Source organism: Artibeus jamaicensis, unplaced genomic scaffold (assembly GCF_021234435.1).
Source record: "Artibeus jamaicensis isolate MK-2021 breed Jamaican fruit bat unplaced genomic scaffold, CSHL_Jam_final contig_484, whole genome shotgun sequence".
Classification (NCBI taxonomy): Eukaryota; Metazoa; Chordata; class Mammalia; order Chiroptera; family Phyllostomidae; genus Artibeus; species Artibeus jamaicensis.
In genome coordinates, this window is record NW_026521859.1 from 9,490,689 (window position 1) to 9,505,701 (window position 15,013).

At 38.0% G+C, this 15,013-nt stretch overlaps 2 protein-coding genes across 12 annotated transcripts in view; one reads left to right on the forward strand and one right to left on the reverse strand.

The window, feature by feature from the left end:
- Positions 1 to 15,013, reverse strand: part of RUNX2 (RUNX family transcription factor 2) — a 315,866-nt gene that overhangs the window by 265,714 nt on the left and 35,139 nt on the right. The gene's annotated exons all lie outside the window — the stretch shown is intronic.
- Positions 519 to 15,013, forward strand: part of SUPT3H (SPT3 homolog, SAGA and STAGA complex component) — a 479,870-nt gene continuing 465,375 nt past the window's right edge. For 5 of the 9 annotated variants that reach the window (XM_037142591.2, XM_037142592.2, XM_053668299.1 and 2 more), the window contains exon 1: positions 529 to 808. The gene's annotated coding sequence lies outside the window, so the exon portion shown is untranslated. Of the gene's footprint in view, positions 812 to 2,941; positions 2,961 to 8,929; positions 9,030 to 15,013 lie in introns of those variants that run through there. The other 4 variants (XM_053668298.1, XM_037142588.2, XM_037142587.2 and 1 more) reach the window with 4 other exon arrangements.

Sequence of the window (15,013 nt, forward strand, 5' to 3'; positions counted from 1 at the left end):
GTACAGGCGGTAGGGTGGACAGTGGTGGTTGGTGGGAGCCCGTGTTCCACGGTCCCAAAAAGGGTTGCAAGTCCTCTCCAGGCACTGCGGTCCTTTGGGGCAGCGGGTCTTTTTTCATCTCCCCCATTTCCCTTCACCATGCTAAAAGCACTATCTGGCTCATTTCCAGGTTCACCCTAATTCCTGAAGATAAATTTATAGGGGTCAATCTCTGACCTGAACTTGGAAACAAAGTACCAGTTGTCGGTCACTGATTCCCTCTTCAGCTCCATTGTTAAAGAATGCAAGACCGGTCCTTGAACACCCTTTGATTCTCAGCTCATCCCCACTCCTCTCGCAGTAGCCCTCGCTCTAATGCCCGAGCCAAGTTCAGGATCGCCTGTCCCAGGGCCTGCGGTCCACATCCAATAACTGCGGTGAAAGCGCCCGACAATGCACTGCACGCTGCTCCGCCCCCAACGAGCGTGGCGGAAGTGGCTTGCTTGGGAAAGGAGACCGCGAGCCACCTGGCAGAGCGCGCATGCGCCAGCGCCCGGGACGCCAGTGTTGGGGGCGTCGGTAGCGCTGCTTCCCCGGTCTTCGTAACCCACGCTCCACAGTGAGAGTCGGGCTCACGCCATCTTTCCCCCACCCCCGCGAACCCCGCTCCAGCCGAAACACTTTTTCTCTCTCTACACTCTCAGCCCACTCCCACCCCGCCCCTATCCAAGCGTGTCCCGGGCCGCAGCAGCAGAAACCGCACCATCTCTACCCCCACATTCTCCACGCGGGACGCGCAGCAGTGCCTACACGTGTTCTTAAAGCAGAGGTTGTTGGTGGTGTTGCGGGCGGTGCGGGGGCGGACGGCGGAGGGGATGGGAACCGGGAGGGATGCCGCGCGGCGAGCCTAGCTAGTCAAGGCCCCGGCCCCGCCCTGGCCCCTGCCCCAGGGCGGCCTCGGGGGAGTAATTTTGGCTTTTGCACTGGATGGGTGAAGGGAAGACGGTCGTGAGAGGCGCTGGCCCAACGCGGCGCCCTGGTTCTCTCGCGGGGTGTGGAGTTGGCTCTTGACTCCTCCCCACCGGAGGGTGGTCATGGGGCGAGGGAGTGGGTCAGGCGAGCAGAAGCGGGAGCTGCTGTGGAAGGTGTAAGAAACACCTTCAGCGTGTCATTTGGGTAGTGCGTTTTGGAAAAATCCTTAAAGGAAATTGGTCTGTGGGCAGGGTGGAAGAAGAATTAGGCGGAGTTAGAAGTGTAGCATTTAGAGAAAGGAAGAGATCGACTTTTTTCTCTGTGGAGCGAGCCCACAGCTGTGACTCCTAGGGAAATCATGTAGCATGTCTTTGGCTGGATGTTTTAGTCTGTAAAATAGGGATGGTAGTGGTTTAGCTTAGAATCGAGAGGATGATGTGAGGTAATAACACACGTTAAGTGCTTAGAACAGCGCCAGGTACTGGTCAGCTACATGATAATTGTAATTAATTTCGGTCTCCATGTTTTAAGAAATTCAGAATGACTGTGAGCTTGTTTTTAAATTAAAAATCAATCGAAACAGTCTGACAAACGCGAGTGGATTTACAGGGACAGTGAAATGTAATAGTGATGCTCAGAACAGATCCTGGACAAATGCTACTAATGTACACGTGGGTAAATTAGCATAACTCCATGAGGCTGATAGAAACTTTAAACTATTTCGTTGGAAGGTGAATATTTATGTGGATGAACAGAACCTAGGTTCTAAATATTGTATACATGAGGGGCAGAACTTTGTAGGTGGAATTAAGTTAGCTCTGTGAAGATTTACTTGCAGATCAAATTGTGGACAGAACTTTGGGGATTTCTGGTGGTAGTTACAGAGGATGGATTTGACTGAATGTGAGGAAGGTTTCCTGACAGTACTTTGCAAAAACAGAAGGCACTTTATTGTGCTATTGTAAGTTTCTTGCTTCTAGAAATAGTCAAGTAAAGATCTAGAGCATCACTGCCCAATAGAACTTTGTCACGAAGATATTCTGTAATAATCTGTGCTATCCTAATATGGTGTCCACTAGACATGAGTGTCTCTTAAGCATTAGAGATGTGGCTGGTGTGCTGAAGAATTTAATTTTTAATTTTATATTAAAATATAAATTGTGACATGTGGCCAGTGGCTGCCCTGTTGCACAGCATAAGGTCAAGAATTTAGACTTTGAGACTCCTTCCACTTCTTGCTTTGGTTGAGTTTTAAGTAAAAAAAGCCAACTCTTGGAACATTTATTGCCTTAGGGCAGTAATTTTTCAACTGGTGTGCATCCTCAACGCGTGTGCCTCTGCAGGCACACCTGTGTGCCACAAGAATTTTGAAAACATACACTACCTGACTATTTAGTCAGGGGCACTGACCTCTTTTTTCTCAGACTGTCAAATAAGAAACTGACAACAGCCAACATAACAATAGTCCAATAGTCGTCTGGTGTGAATGAATCAAAATTATACCGATTTTTTTTGTCAGAGTGGCAAAAAGAAAATAATGTGTTTTTTGGTGTGCTGTAGAATTTTAGTAATTAGTTTATGTGTGCCATGAGATGAAAAAGGTTGAAAGTCGCTGCCTTAGGGGATCATAATTATATTCAAATAATGCCTTTCATTAAAGTACTATAGTTCAAAGCATGGGTCTGTTAGTAGTTATTTACAGCTTTACAAATTAAAGCAGAGCATTCTTTTGTTTCCTAGATTGTACAGCTAATGCTAGATTCATTTGCAGAGCCATAACAATACCAACTGCAGTTCCCTTTAATCATCATACAGTGTGTTGTGACCATGGGTTCCTCTATCTTTTATCACTTTGGCTAGTTTTCAGTGAAAGCTTTTCAACTCTTTTATTCTTGAAGTTTTTTTTTTCCTTACTTGAAAGGTGTTTTTTTTTAAACTTCTGAGTATCGGGCCATCTTAGAAGCAGTTTTGTGGTTATCAGGTTATTAGCGTTCAAAATTTTTGAAGAGGTAAGTCTGAAATTTGGTGATATGTTGCAATATTATTTTCTGTGAAGTATGTAGATGTTTCTTTTTCAAGCAAATGTTTATAAAGTTAAGTTTGAAAGTTAAGCTTAAAAAACAACTTTATAGATAGTATCCTTAACTCTGGCTTGATGTCTGTAAAATGATGACTTTGGTTTCAAGGTTGAAGAAAATCACTAGATCTGAAACAGAATTTAAAGCTCATGAATTAAGCATATGCAGAGAATAAGCCATTACATACAAATCAAAATGATCGCCCCCACTTTTTTCTGGGACACTCATATATTAGAGTCTGTTTGTCTCAGTATAATTATTAATAGAGCCTTGTTCACTGTCAAAAATGCCCTTGTTGGAACCACATAATAATATGGTCACCCTATTTTAAGGTTTTTGAAATTTGTAATATGGAATTTTAGGAGGATTAATCATATTGCAATCCTGGAACTGTACTTTTAAGTAGTGACAAAGTTATTGCCTTTGAGCTTAAGTAATAGAAGAGAGATCTGGAATAAGACCAGCAAGTGACTTGTTCTTTAAGCCACTGGTAATTTAAAAATTTTGTTTTTTTTCCCCTTATAATTGGATACAAATCTTGGGCAGCTTGACTTTTAGTTTTCTCTAAAAAAAATAGTTTTTGGTATGGGAGATTGCAAAGAGGCCATTCAATCACATCAGAAGATTGAGTATTCTTGTTGAAAATAAATGCCTGTTTTATTTTATGGTGAGGTTGGGTAGTGAAATCAGTCAGAAATCTTTCTAATATATATTAGAATGTTAAAGATTTGGCTTATAGTTTACTTAAAGAGGTGCAAAAAGCCCTGGCCAGTGTAGTTCAGTGGATTGAATGCGGGCCTGGGAACCAAAGGATCGCGGTTCCATTCCCAGTCAGGGCACATGCCTGGGTTGCAGGCTGGTTCCCAGCAGGGGATGCACGAGAGCAACCATACATTGATATTTCTCTCCCTCTCTCTTTCCCTTTCCCTCTAAAGATAAATGAATAAAATCTTTAAAATAAATAAATAAATAAATAAATAAATAAAAAATGCTATAGAGGTTTTATGACTGAATTCTGTATATTTCACTTTTTCATACGTGTTTTTGAATCTTTAAAAGACTGCTTCTGCCCCGGCTGGTGTAGTTCAGTTGGTTATAGTGTTGTTGTCCTGTAGACTGAAGGGTCTTGGGTTTGATTCCCAGTCGGAGCGCATACCTAGGTTGCAGTGATTTAGTCCTTCCTTGGGCATGTATGGGAAGCAATCCATAGACGACGTTTCTCTCTCTCTGTCACTCCCTCCCACCCACTTTCTCGCTTCCCTTCCTCATAAAAAAAAAGACTACTGCTAATATACTATTCTTTCTTTGAGAATATACATATTTAATGATAATACTTTGTGCTATATTTTCAAGATGCTGTACTTTGCTTGGATGATGATTCTTCTGCTTCATCATTACTGTTATCATCATCATCATCATCATCATGAACTGAGAGTTTTCATGTACCAGGCACAGTCCTAAGTGCTTTATAAACATTATTTTATGTAACCTATGAGAAGAGTATTTTTAATTTCTACTTTAAAGATGAGGAAACTGAGGCAGGGATGTGACGTGCCCAAGGTCGTGTGGTAAGTGTTTGAGCCTGTATTTGAACAACACAGCTCAGCTCTTTGCTGCCTGAGTTGGCATAGGCAGGTACTTCATGACAGAATTCACTGTGACCAATGCATTGTGGAGGTCTTGTGAGTTAATTACAGTCAAATTTTATTTGTATGTTACTTGTGGGATAGTAGAAAGAACTCTGGACCAGGAGTCAGGGGACCTCCGTTTTAGTCCCAGCTTATCACTAAATAGTGATGTGTCTTTGGGCAGTTCAAGAAACCCCTCTGGACTTCAGTTTCCTCACCTGAAAAATGAGGGATTTGGATGAAATTAGTGATTTTCAAACTGTAGTTCTGAACCTTAGATGTCTTTGGTCCCCCTCCCGCCAATTTGCACGATTATGCGTTTGTCTGTTGTAGCTGTTTATCCACCTGCCTAAGATTTACTTTTAAGGAAAGAATTCTGAACTTGCTTTTGAAGTCATCAGCTTCTAAGATAACTTAGCAACAGGTCCCCTGACTACTATGTGTACAACTTCTCAGTAATTTCACATTTACTTTGTTAAAGGAGGTGGGTACCTTTTACAAATGGAAGAAACTAAGGCACTAAAATGGGAAAAGATTGGTGATTTTTTTGTTAAAATTTGTATGTACGTGGGGTGAATGTTTCTGGTTATCGGCTATCCAAATCAAAGCCTGTTTCTTTTTTTTTTTTTGTTAGATTTGTGATCTTCACTCAGTATTTTTCTTTTAGCTTTCTCATTGGTGGGGGGGAGGTATTTGGTTGGTAGGGTAATTGTGAAAAAATGTGAGCTAATGCAGGTGGAAGACCCTTTATAAATTCTGAAATGCATATACAAATTCATCTGTGTTTTTACATGCCTACATGGGAATAAATCTCTCTTTTTTTTAGTCATATGAGCTGTGTTTTTAACCACATCAAATATTATTTTGAATGGTTTATATTCAATAGAGATTTTGCATAAGGTTTAATATTTCTAAAATGTGATTCTAGTTTGAAAGAGAATTTTGATGTTTAAGATTTTGATGTTTAATTTTCCTTGTTGAATACACTTACCTTTTACTGTTTGAAGTATAATTGACTTCAAAATTTTGCACATATCTGAAAAGTTAGCTGTCGAGTCATTCAATTGTATAATATTTTATTTAAAAACAGCAGTGTTTTAATAGTGGAAAAGTAAGCTTGCCATTTTGTCTGAGTTTGGATCTTAGGTATTTTAGGATGATCTGGTAGACACATTTGCAGTGCATTTTAAGAACTATTTTGCAAAGAATAAAAATTTTTAAAAACTCAGTATTTTCATAAGAGAGTACTGGATATAAAAGCATATAGAATATAAACCTGCCTTAATGGCAGACTAAAGAAGAAAAATATAACTTCCTGTGTTTCTGAGCACACTGTCTCTGGGATTCTATATCTGTAGGTTTAAAAAATTATTGCTCATGTAGCCAACTAGGATATGTAAACACAGTTTATATGTCTGTCTGTGTATTAGGAATTTTATAGTTAACAGGTGGTATTTTTTTCAAATTTAGGTATAGTTTTTAAGTGCCCATTATGTGATAGCCACTGTCTTCTTTATAACGTCCTTTTGAGACAGGCACAAATTCTTGACAGGTGCAGAAACTGAACTTCAGAGATTAGCTGATCCTTATTACTTGAGTTTTCTGTATTGATTAATTACCCTTCTTAAAAAAAGGATAATCACCATGACCTTTATTTCACTTTTTTGCCTTACAACATTTGTCACAGTTTCTGCAGGATTTCATCTCCACTTGAATGTCCAGTAGTTGTTTCATACTTAACATGGCCCAAATTGAATTTTTTTTCCTCTCCAGTCTTCTGGATCTCAGTAAATGGTACCACCATTCAACCGATTGCTCAGGTCCCAACTTCAGAGTCATCCTTGCCTACTTTTCTCTCATACGCCATGTCTAATCTATCAGCAAGTCAGCTCTGCCTTCAACACATATTCCAGAAATCTGACCACTTCTCACCATCTTTACTTGTTTCACTAATTCAGGCCACTGTTATCTCTTGTCTGTACAACTTCAATAACTTTCTAAGTGGTCTTCTTGCCTGTACCATTGCTTCCTTATAGGGTATTCTCACAGCGGTGGAGTTACCTTTATAAAACCTAAAACATTTCAAGTCACTTTTGGCATTAAATGTTGCCTTCTGGTTGAAATCAACTTGTTTAAGTAGTTTTCATAGCATTTGTCATGACCTCAAATTATATTTATGTGCTTTTCTCCTGTATTATATTGTATCTATTTTGTATAAGTTAGTCGTCATATCCCTAGCTCTTACAACAGTGTTTGTAGTAGGTATTCAGTAAATAGTTATGAATGAATAAGCAAAAGCACAGGTGGTGCATTGGCTTTAAATAAAGGGGTGCCTTTATTGTAAAAGTAGGGAATCAAGAGAAAATAAGTAGAGAAGAGTGGAGGGAGTTACTGAATAAAGGCTTATTATTTCTTCATGAGGTAGGAGGTATTATCTGCCACTAGTTGGAGAGATTATGGGGCAGAGGTTTATTAATAAACTAAAATAGTTAATATGCACTAAAATATTTAATGTTAAACCAAAAGAATTAGTAAACTAAAACAATTAGATGTCAGAGAAAGGAAAATTCTGGTGGTTGTGCCACTGGGAAGGTTTCTTGGTGATACTGAGTTTAGGTCATGCTTTTCTAGACCATTTGGATATGGATAGGTATAGAGGCAACAAAGTATTGCAAGCAGGAAGAACTGTAAAGGTTCAAAAGAACCTGCAGTGGTTCAGGAGGTGATGAATGTTTGATTTGACTGCTATAGGAAAGGCAGCTGGAGAGGTCCAGTGAGACAAGTTTTTTTCTTCCAGGCAAAGGGGAGCCATTGGAGGCTTTTGAGAAGAGGAGTAACAAATATTTACAATATACTCTGGAGGTAATATGCAGAACTAATTAGAAAGATGGGAGACAGGTTTAAAAAATAATGCAGTAAAGGTATTAAGGTGAAATTAGAAGGGATTAATTTATAAAAAAAAAATGTCAGGCATGGAGTTCCTGGATATAGGAAGGGAAAGAGCTGGGCAATCTAACATGCCTTGGAGTTTTTGATCTTATGTAACTGAAGAATAGTGTTGTTCCTATAGGACTGCTGGACATGGAAGCAGGTATGATGGGGAAAATAAACCAGGAAGTTGTGTCGTATATTACAGAGAGGAGTTTTTCTGTCTCTGAAGTCTTTGGTAATTGTATTAAAATCGTGGTTTTCAAACTGAACTAACAAGCAAAACAGAGACAGACTCATAGATGGAGAGCAGATGACAGCTAGTGGGTTGGGGGGAGGTGAGGAGGTGGAGGAATTGAGCAAAAAGGAGTAAGGACACATGGACATTGACGACAGTGTGGTGATTGCTGGGGGGAGGGGGGTATAAGGGGACTAAATGGTAATAAGAAAAAACACAACAAAGATTAAATAAAAAATAAAATTGTGGTTCTCTACTTACAGTATTCCTAATAACTTGATTTTTGATCATTAGGTGTTCCTGATGACTATTTATAGCTCCTTACCCATATTAATTAGAATCAGACTGATTTGGATTAGGACATACTTATTCCTGTGCTGGTAGACTTTAGGAAATATAATTGCTCAATGAATGGTAAGGCAGAATATTTCCTTAGATCATATATTACTGTTTATGGTACTTCATAATTTTCAAAGTACTTTTACTAATGAGATATGGGTAGTTTGAATTTGCTATTCACTTACCTGTTTTGTTTTTTTTACTGAAGTTAAGTTTGGTTTATGTTCAGATTGTAGCAAGTGTTAAAATCTCTCTCTAGTTATCCCATAATAATTGAGTGGGTCTGATGTTCCTCCTCTTCTTTCATAGTATCTTTTGCATTCTCTCTAAGCTCGCTCCACTGGGTATGTCTGTTAACTTCAGTAGGCTATAAGCTAGTAAATGGCAGGGGTGTGTTTTGCTTATCTTTGTATTCTTCATTATACCATTTAGTCATTTTTTCACTTACTTACCATTTACTGAACTTTAGCCATGTCGGACAGTATAGTAGATGTTGGAATTACAGATAAAGCAGTGTCCCGGTTTTTAAGCAGTGGGCAGTTTGAAGATGAGGGAGCAGTTACACTATAGTGTGAGAAGCTCTATGATAGATGCATCTAATTTCAGGCCCTGAGCTCTTTTTCTTTGATAGATGAATTTTTAGTTTATGAAAATGCAACTAGAAGCTGTTTCAGAAAAATTGCTGTTTTTTCAACACATTTGTGAATCATCTGTTTTTTGGATTGTATATTGGATTATCCATGTCACTGTCACTTCTCTTTTAACAGATAATTGAATGGACACTTGAATTTTATACCTTCCAAGTTCACTTGAAATGAGGCATATATAAATATATTGGAATTACTGTAGTGTCATCCCAAGCACAAGGTATAGAAGTTTTTTAGTTTGTACATTTTATTTTTTGCATTCTCAGTGATCGAGTGATCACTTTTTATTTTTATTTTTTAACAGCAGGAGAAATTTAGATCATAGTACTTGAGGTTTTTTTTTTATACAAAACTAAAATGCAGTGTATAATAATGTTGGCCTAACCATAATTGCTTCCTGCCTTTGGAGTTCTATGAAAATGAAAATGTTCTGAGTATAATGGTTTTCTATTTATATTATGTGAAATGTTCAGGTTTGAATGATTGGAATTGAGACTCATGCTCAGAATCAGTACATAGGTCTGCTGAATTCATCTTTCTCAGAAGTGAAATAGTAGGAATGATAAAAAAAATTCCACTATCTTTTAATGAATGGGTAGACTGATGGATTTCACAATTCAGATTTTTAAAATATTATTGATTTTAGAGAGAGAGAGGGAAAAACAATGATTTGTTTTCTCACTTATTTATGCATTCATTAGTTGATTCTTATATATGCCTTTATCAGGGATTGAACCTGTAACCTTGGTATATCAGGATAATGCTCTAATCAACTGAGCTACCCAGTTAGGACCTCACAGCTCGGATTTTGATGTTGTTTTGAGAGTGCTGTAACTAGTAATACATTTTTCAGCCCTGAGGTATTGATCATTTAGTCATCAAAAATATGAGCTATAAATAGAAACCCAGTCACAGTCATTGCATTTTCATTTAATTCACATTTGCGATTTATAACTTTACCATGCTTAAAAAAATTCTATTTTTGCAGTATTTTCTGAAGAAAGCAGTATATCCTTAAATCTCATTATGTTAATTTAAAAGATGTCAATTTTTCTACTCTGGAACAGTATTTTACACATGTGACATAATATTGGCTATTGGTTTAATGATCAGGTTTAAATATAAGTGTTAATCAGAGATGAACTTATTCCTTGGGTTCACATTTAAACTGTGGCATGTTGAAATAATCTAGGTCTCCATCTGAACATCTGAATTCATTTTGTAAAATATGGCAAACAGCTGCATTTCAATTGAAAGCTAAAACAACTGTAGGACATTAACCCATTGAGAAGATTACAGTAGGTTTTCAGTTCCATGTTAACTGTATTTATTAGAGAAAATTGACTTGAGTGCTTCTGCTTTTAACTGACTTTTTTTTAATGTCTGGGAGAAAGGAAATAAAGCACTGAAATGATAGAACTTTGATGTGTAAAGAACTTAATGTCGAAAGAAGTTAATTATCTAAATCATCAAACAAAATAGGTACAGGAAATAATTATTTTAAAGATTCTAATGAGCTATCAACTTATGTCAAGAAAAATGTTATTCACCTGTTTGATTTAAAAATTAAGTAACTTGACTGTGGAAGGATGATCATGGTTATAATAAGCTATGATTGGGACCTTTTACCTCTTACCAATAAATACTCTTGATGTGAAACATTTGCAGTAGGAGGACAGCTGAAGAAAGCTGTGGTTTTAATATGAATTTACTTGTGAATTGTCTTCTCCTTAGAGTGTGTTAGAACAGGGTGACTGGGTTTACAGCATGAAACGGGCAGATTGCTTCAACAGTGTCTCAGGACATTTGGCCGCAGGATAATCCCACAGAACGGCATGTCTTCAAGTCTTACAGGAGCGAACTAAACCATAACTGCTTTTGGAAGCTAGGCTTAATACACAATCTTTGGGGGTAACATTTTCTTCAGGATATCAAATTGCTCAGACAGTCTTCTGTTGGAACAATAAGGGAAACATTTTCTAAGGTCCTTGAGAAAGTCAGGTTTCTTTTTTAGCATTTTGTTCTGATTCTGGAAGTTCTTGGTTTCCTGTCTATATTCTCCCAGTCTTGGATTGGTGATGTGATATTTCTTTAACTGAGTTTCAAGTGGTGATCTTTCTTTTCTCTGTTATTTGCAGAAAAATATTTATCCCAGAAAGCTTTGTGAAAAAAATTTAGGCTTAAAAAATGTGATGGTCTGCCATAGCATTAGCTTCTTTATGAGTTACAGAATTTTGGTTTTCAGGCTCAGTTTGAGTGAAACTTTTTTCCTTCTCTTTCTTTGCTCTTGCATTTTCTATGTGCTGGTTTTGGCCTGGCCCTCAGGGCCCTCAGACTAGCCTAGGGCTTATGTTGGCAGGTGACACGTCCTGCCACAGAAGGATATTGAGATATTTCACATCTAGCCACCGAGCCAGTGTGCCCTTGTTTTAGATCTCTGTCCTGTTACCTTCTCAAAAGCTTTAAATTTGGCCTGTCTAGGCGGTGCTTTGTATTAGTTTTTTTTCCCTCCAGCTACCTTGCATGGGGCCCAGCCCTTCCATCCCAGCTCTTGGTGAATGGTCCTGGTTCAGGTTTCCTTTATTAATTTTAGCCAGCATTGCCCATAGAAGTGGTCAAATTAGAGGATGTACTAAGATGTATAAATTTGGCAGCGATGTGGAGAATAAACTGAGATAGAAAGAAAGAAGCTATAAATAGAGCTCATAGAGAGTCATAGGGTAGAAAAGAGGGGGAAGATGGGGGAGATATAAGAACATAAAATAGAATTCATTTGGCTTCCCATAGATTATAGGGTGCTGGAGAAGGAGTCAAAGAGAACTACTGAGGTTTTTGAGATAGGGTGACCAGTAGCAGTAGTGATGTCAGTAGTGAAAACAGAACTTATTTTATAAGGAAATTATTATACTTAAAATTTGTTGAGTTGCATTAAACTTTTTCAGTGAAAATATTCAAGTTTCTTAAATTTTTGTGATTATGAAATGAGGGTAATCTAAATTTATCATATAAAAACTTTTAGCAAATTGAGAGAGAGAATACTTAAGATCTGTTTATAATAATAGCTAATGTGTGCTCAGAACTGTTCTGATTACATTAGTTCATTTAATCCTGACAATACTGAGAGGGTGAAATTATTATTCTCATTTTACAGATGAGGAAACTAAAGCACAGAGAAACTAAGTAATTGGCCCAAAGTACTTTTATAGTAGCAGACCTGGGATTTAAATCTAGGCAGTCTATCTCCAGACTCTTCCTAGTTTACTTAAAGTTCTTAGTACTGCTTTATTTTATTACTTGTTCTAAATATAATTCTTTTCTAGAATCTGAAAAGTATTTTTACTTTAGAGTATTGCAAGGTTTATATGACCATGAATTAATAGCTAACATTTATTGAGCACTTATTGTGTAATAATTCAGGTTTTTATTTATTTTCATTGTTTTAATGTTATTTTTACAAATTCTTGTTTATGGGACTGCCACATGCATTAAATAAAATGGGATATATTAAGATTGTCATCTAGTTCTCCCATGATGCCTTAGCTTAATTTTAATAGGAAAAATGTCACTCAATTTAGAAGATGGGGGTGTAGGTAGACACACTTTAATTCCTTGCACACCGCAAAAAGAATAAAAAAATTACAACTAAATCTTAAAACAACACCCAGAACTGTCAGAAAATGGAACTGTATGGAAGTCTGACAAACAAGGATTTAAAGAAGCTACAATTATTCAGATGGGTAGGAGGGGTGGTGACGCGGGGTGGCATGGAGAGGCCGTGGTGTAGGTGGAATAGTCATAGGTGTTCCCACGTTTATGTGTGGTGGCTAAAAATCAGGAGGGATATCTTGGGAGCAAGAGATCCCAGCCCCAGGCCAGACCACACAGCCCAGGGTTCCAGTGCTGGGAAGATAAATCCCCATAACTTCTGGCTGTAAAACTCAGTGGGGGTTGGGGCAGCAGAAGAAGCTGCAGGGTTTTCTGGAAACTTTGCTGAACAGTCTCAGCTCTTCAGCAAAGGATCTGCACGGTCTTAAATTGTGTGCAAAGCCACCCATTCCGGATTCAACACCAGGGAAACAGCAGGCTGGGTGCCAGTCCCATGTACTGGGAGTGGGTGAAGTGTCTGGAAAAGGGCAAGTGCTGGGCAGACCATAGAAGCCAGGCAGTGGCACAGTCCCCTTCCTGAGGCCTCCCCATACACAGAGCCAAAAAGCAGTGAAGCAGGTTGCCACACCCTGGTGATTACCTGAGGCTCTGCCCCACAGAATGTACAGGTGCCTTTTACAGGGAGTCAAAGCAGCTCTACCTAATAGATACAGACACAGGTAGATTGCCAAATTGAGGAGACAAAGAAATATGGCCCAAATGAAAGAACAGAACAAAACCCAGAGAAAGAACCAAAATGAAACAGAGATAGCCAACTTATCAGATGCATAGTTCAAAACACTGGTGATCAGATGCTCAGAGAACATTGAATATGGCAACAACATAAAGGAAGAAGAAAAGGCTACACTAAGTGAAATAAAGAAAAATCTAAAGGGAACCAATAGTGAAAGGAAGGAAGCCGGGGTTCAAATCAGTGATTTGGAATATAAGGAAGAAAAAAACATTCAATCAGTACAGCAAGAATTAAAAATAATTAAAAACACAAACAAGGATAGTATAAGAAGATTCTGGGACATCTCCAAATGTGCCATCATCTAATCATAGGGATGTCAGAAGGAAATGAGGAAAAGCAAGAAATTGAAAACTTATTTGAAAAAAATAATGAAAGAAAACTTCCCTAATTTGGCAAAGGAAATAGATATACAAGTTTAGGAAGCACAGAGTGCCCAACAAGTTGTACCCAAAGAGGAACACACCAACATACATCATTAATTAAAATTCCAAAGGTTAAAGATTAAAGAAAGAATCTTCAAAGCAGCAAGAGAAAAGGAGACAGTTACCTACAAAGGCATTCCCATAAGACTATCAGCTGATTTCTCAAAAGAAATTTTACTGGCAAGAAGTATTCAAAGTGATGAAAAACAAGGATCCACAACTAAGATTACTCTATGCAGCAAAGCTATCATTTAGAATGGAAGGACAGACAAATACTTCCCAAAGTAAAGGTAAAGGGGTTTATCATTACCAAGCCATTATTACATGAAATATTGAAGGGTCTTATTTAAGAAAAAGAAGATAAAAACTATGAACATTAAAAAGGCAACACATTCACAACTATCTAAAACAACTGAATCTAAAAACAAAAACAAAACAACCAGAACAGGAACAGATTCACAGAAATGGAGATGATTGGGAAGGTCATCAGTGGGGAGGGGGAAGAGGAGAATGGGGGAAAAGGTATAGGGAATAAGAAGCATAAATGGTAGGTACAAAATAGACGGGGGGATGTTAAAAATAGTATGGGAAATGGAGAAGCCAAAGAACTTACATGCATGACCCATGGACATGAACTAAGAGTGGGGGAATTGCTGGAAGGAAAGGGCGTACCAGGCAGAGGGTGGCAAAGGGAGAAAAGTTAGGACAACTGTAATAACAATCAATAAACTATACTTAGAAAAAAGAAAAAGTCACACAATTTAAAATTGATGAATTATATAACTGTAAGATTATAAAGTATAACAGTAGTTCTGATCTACTGATTGACTTTATATTATTTGTATTTTAGGGTTTGGTTCCTGTAGGAATTGGATTGTGCTGTTGTTTTTTCACTGTATGCCTTACAGTTGTGCAACTCTTTTTTGAAACGAATCTCATTATGTATAAAATCAGAGTTGTTCTGGATGGAATCGACTAGGTATATACACTTATATGCTTGGGGGCCACTAGGAGACAATCTGTGGCCTCCCTGGAACACATTTTGAAAACCACTGAGCTCTATTAAAATATTTAATGAGTATTTTCCTTACATTACTCACTGCAAAATATCAGAATGTTTTATCACTCAAGTGTGTAATTTTTGATATCATACATGGCTAAGCAGTTCTTTCCCACTTTATTATTTCATTTTAATAAAGAATGTTAAGTATAAACAAATCAGATTTACATGCAATGAGAAATTTAAAATTTTCTGCCCTGGCTGGTGTAGCTCAGTGGATTGAGCACAGGCCTGCAAACTAAAAGGATCAGGTTCGATAGCAATCAGGGAAGCACATGCTTGGTTGTGGGCCAGGTCCCTGGCGGGGGGGCTTATGAGAGGCA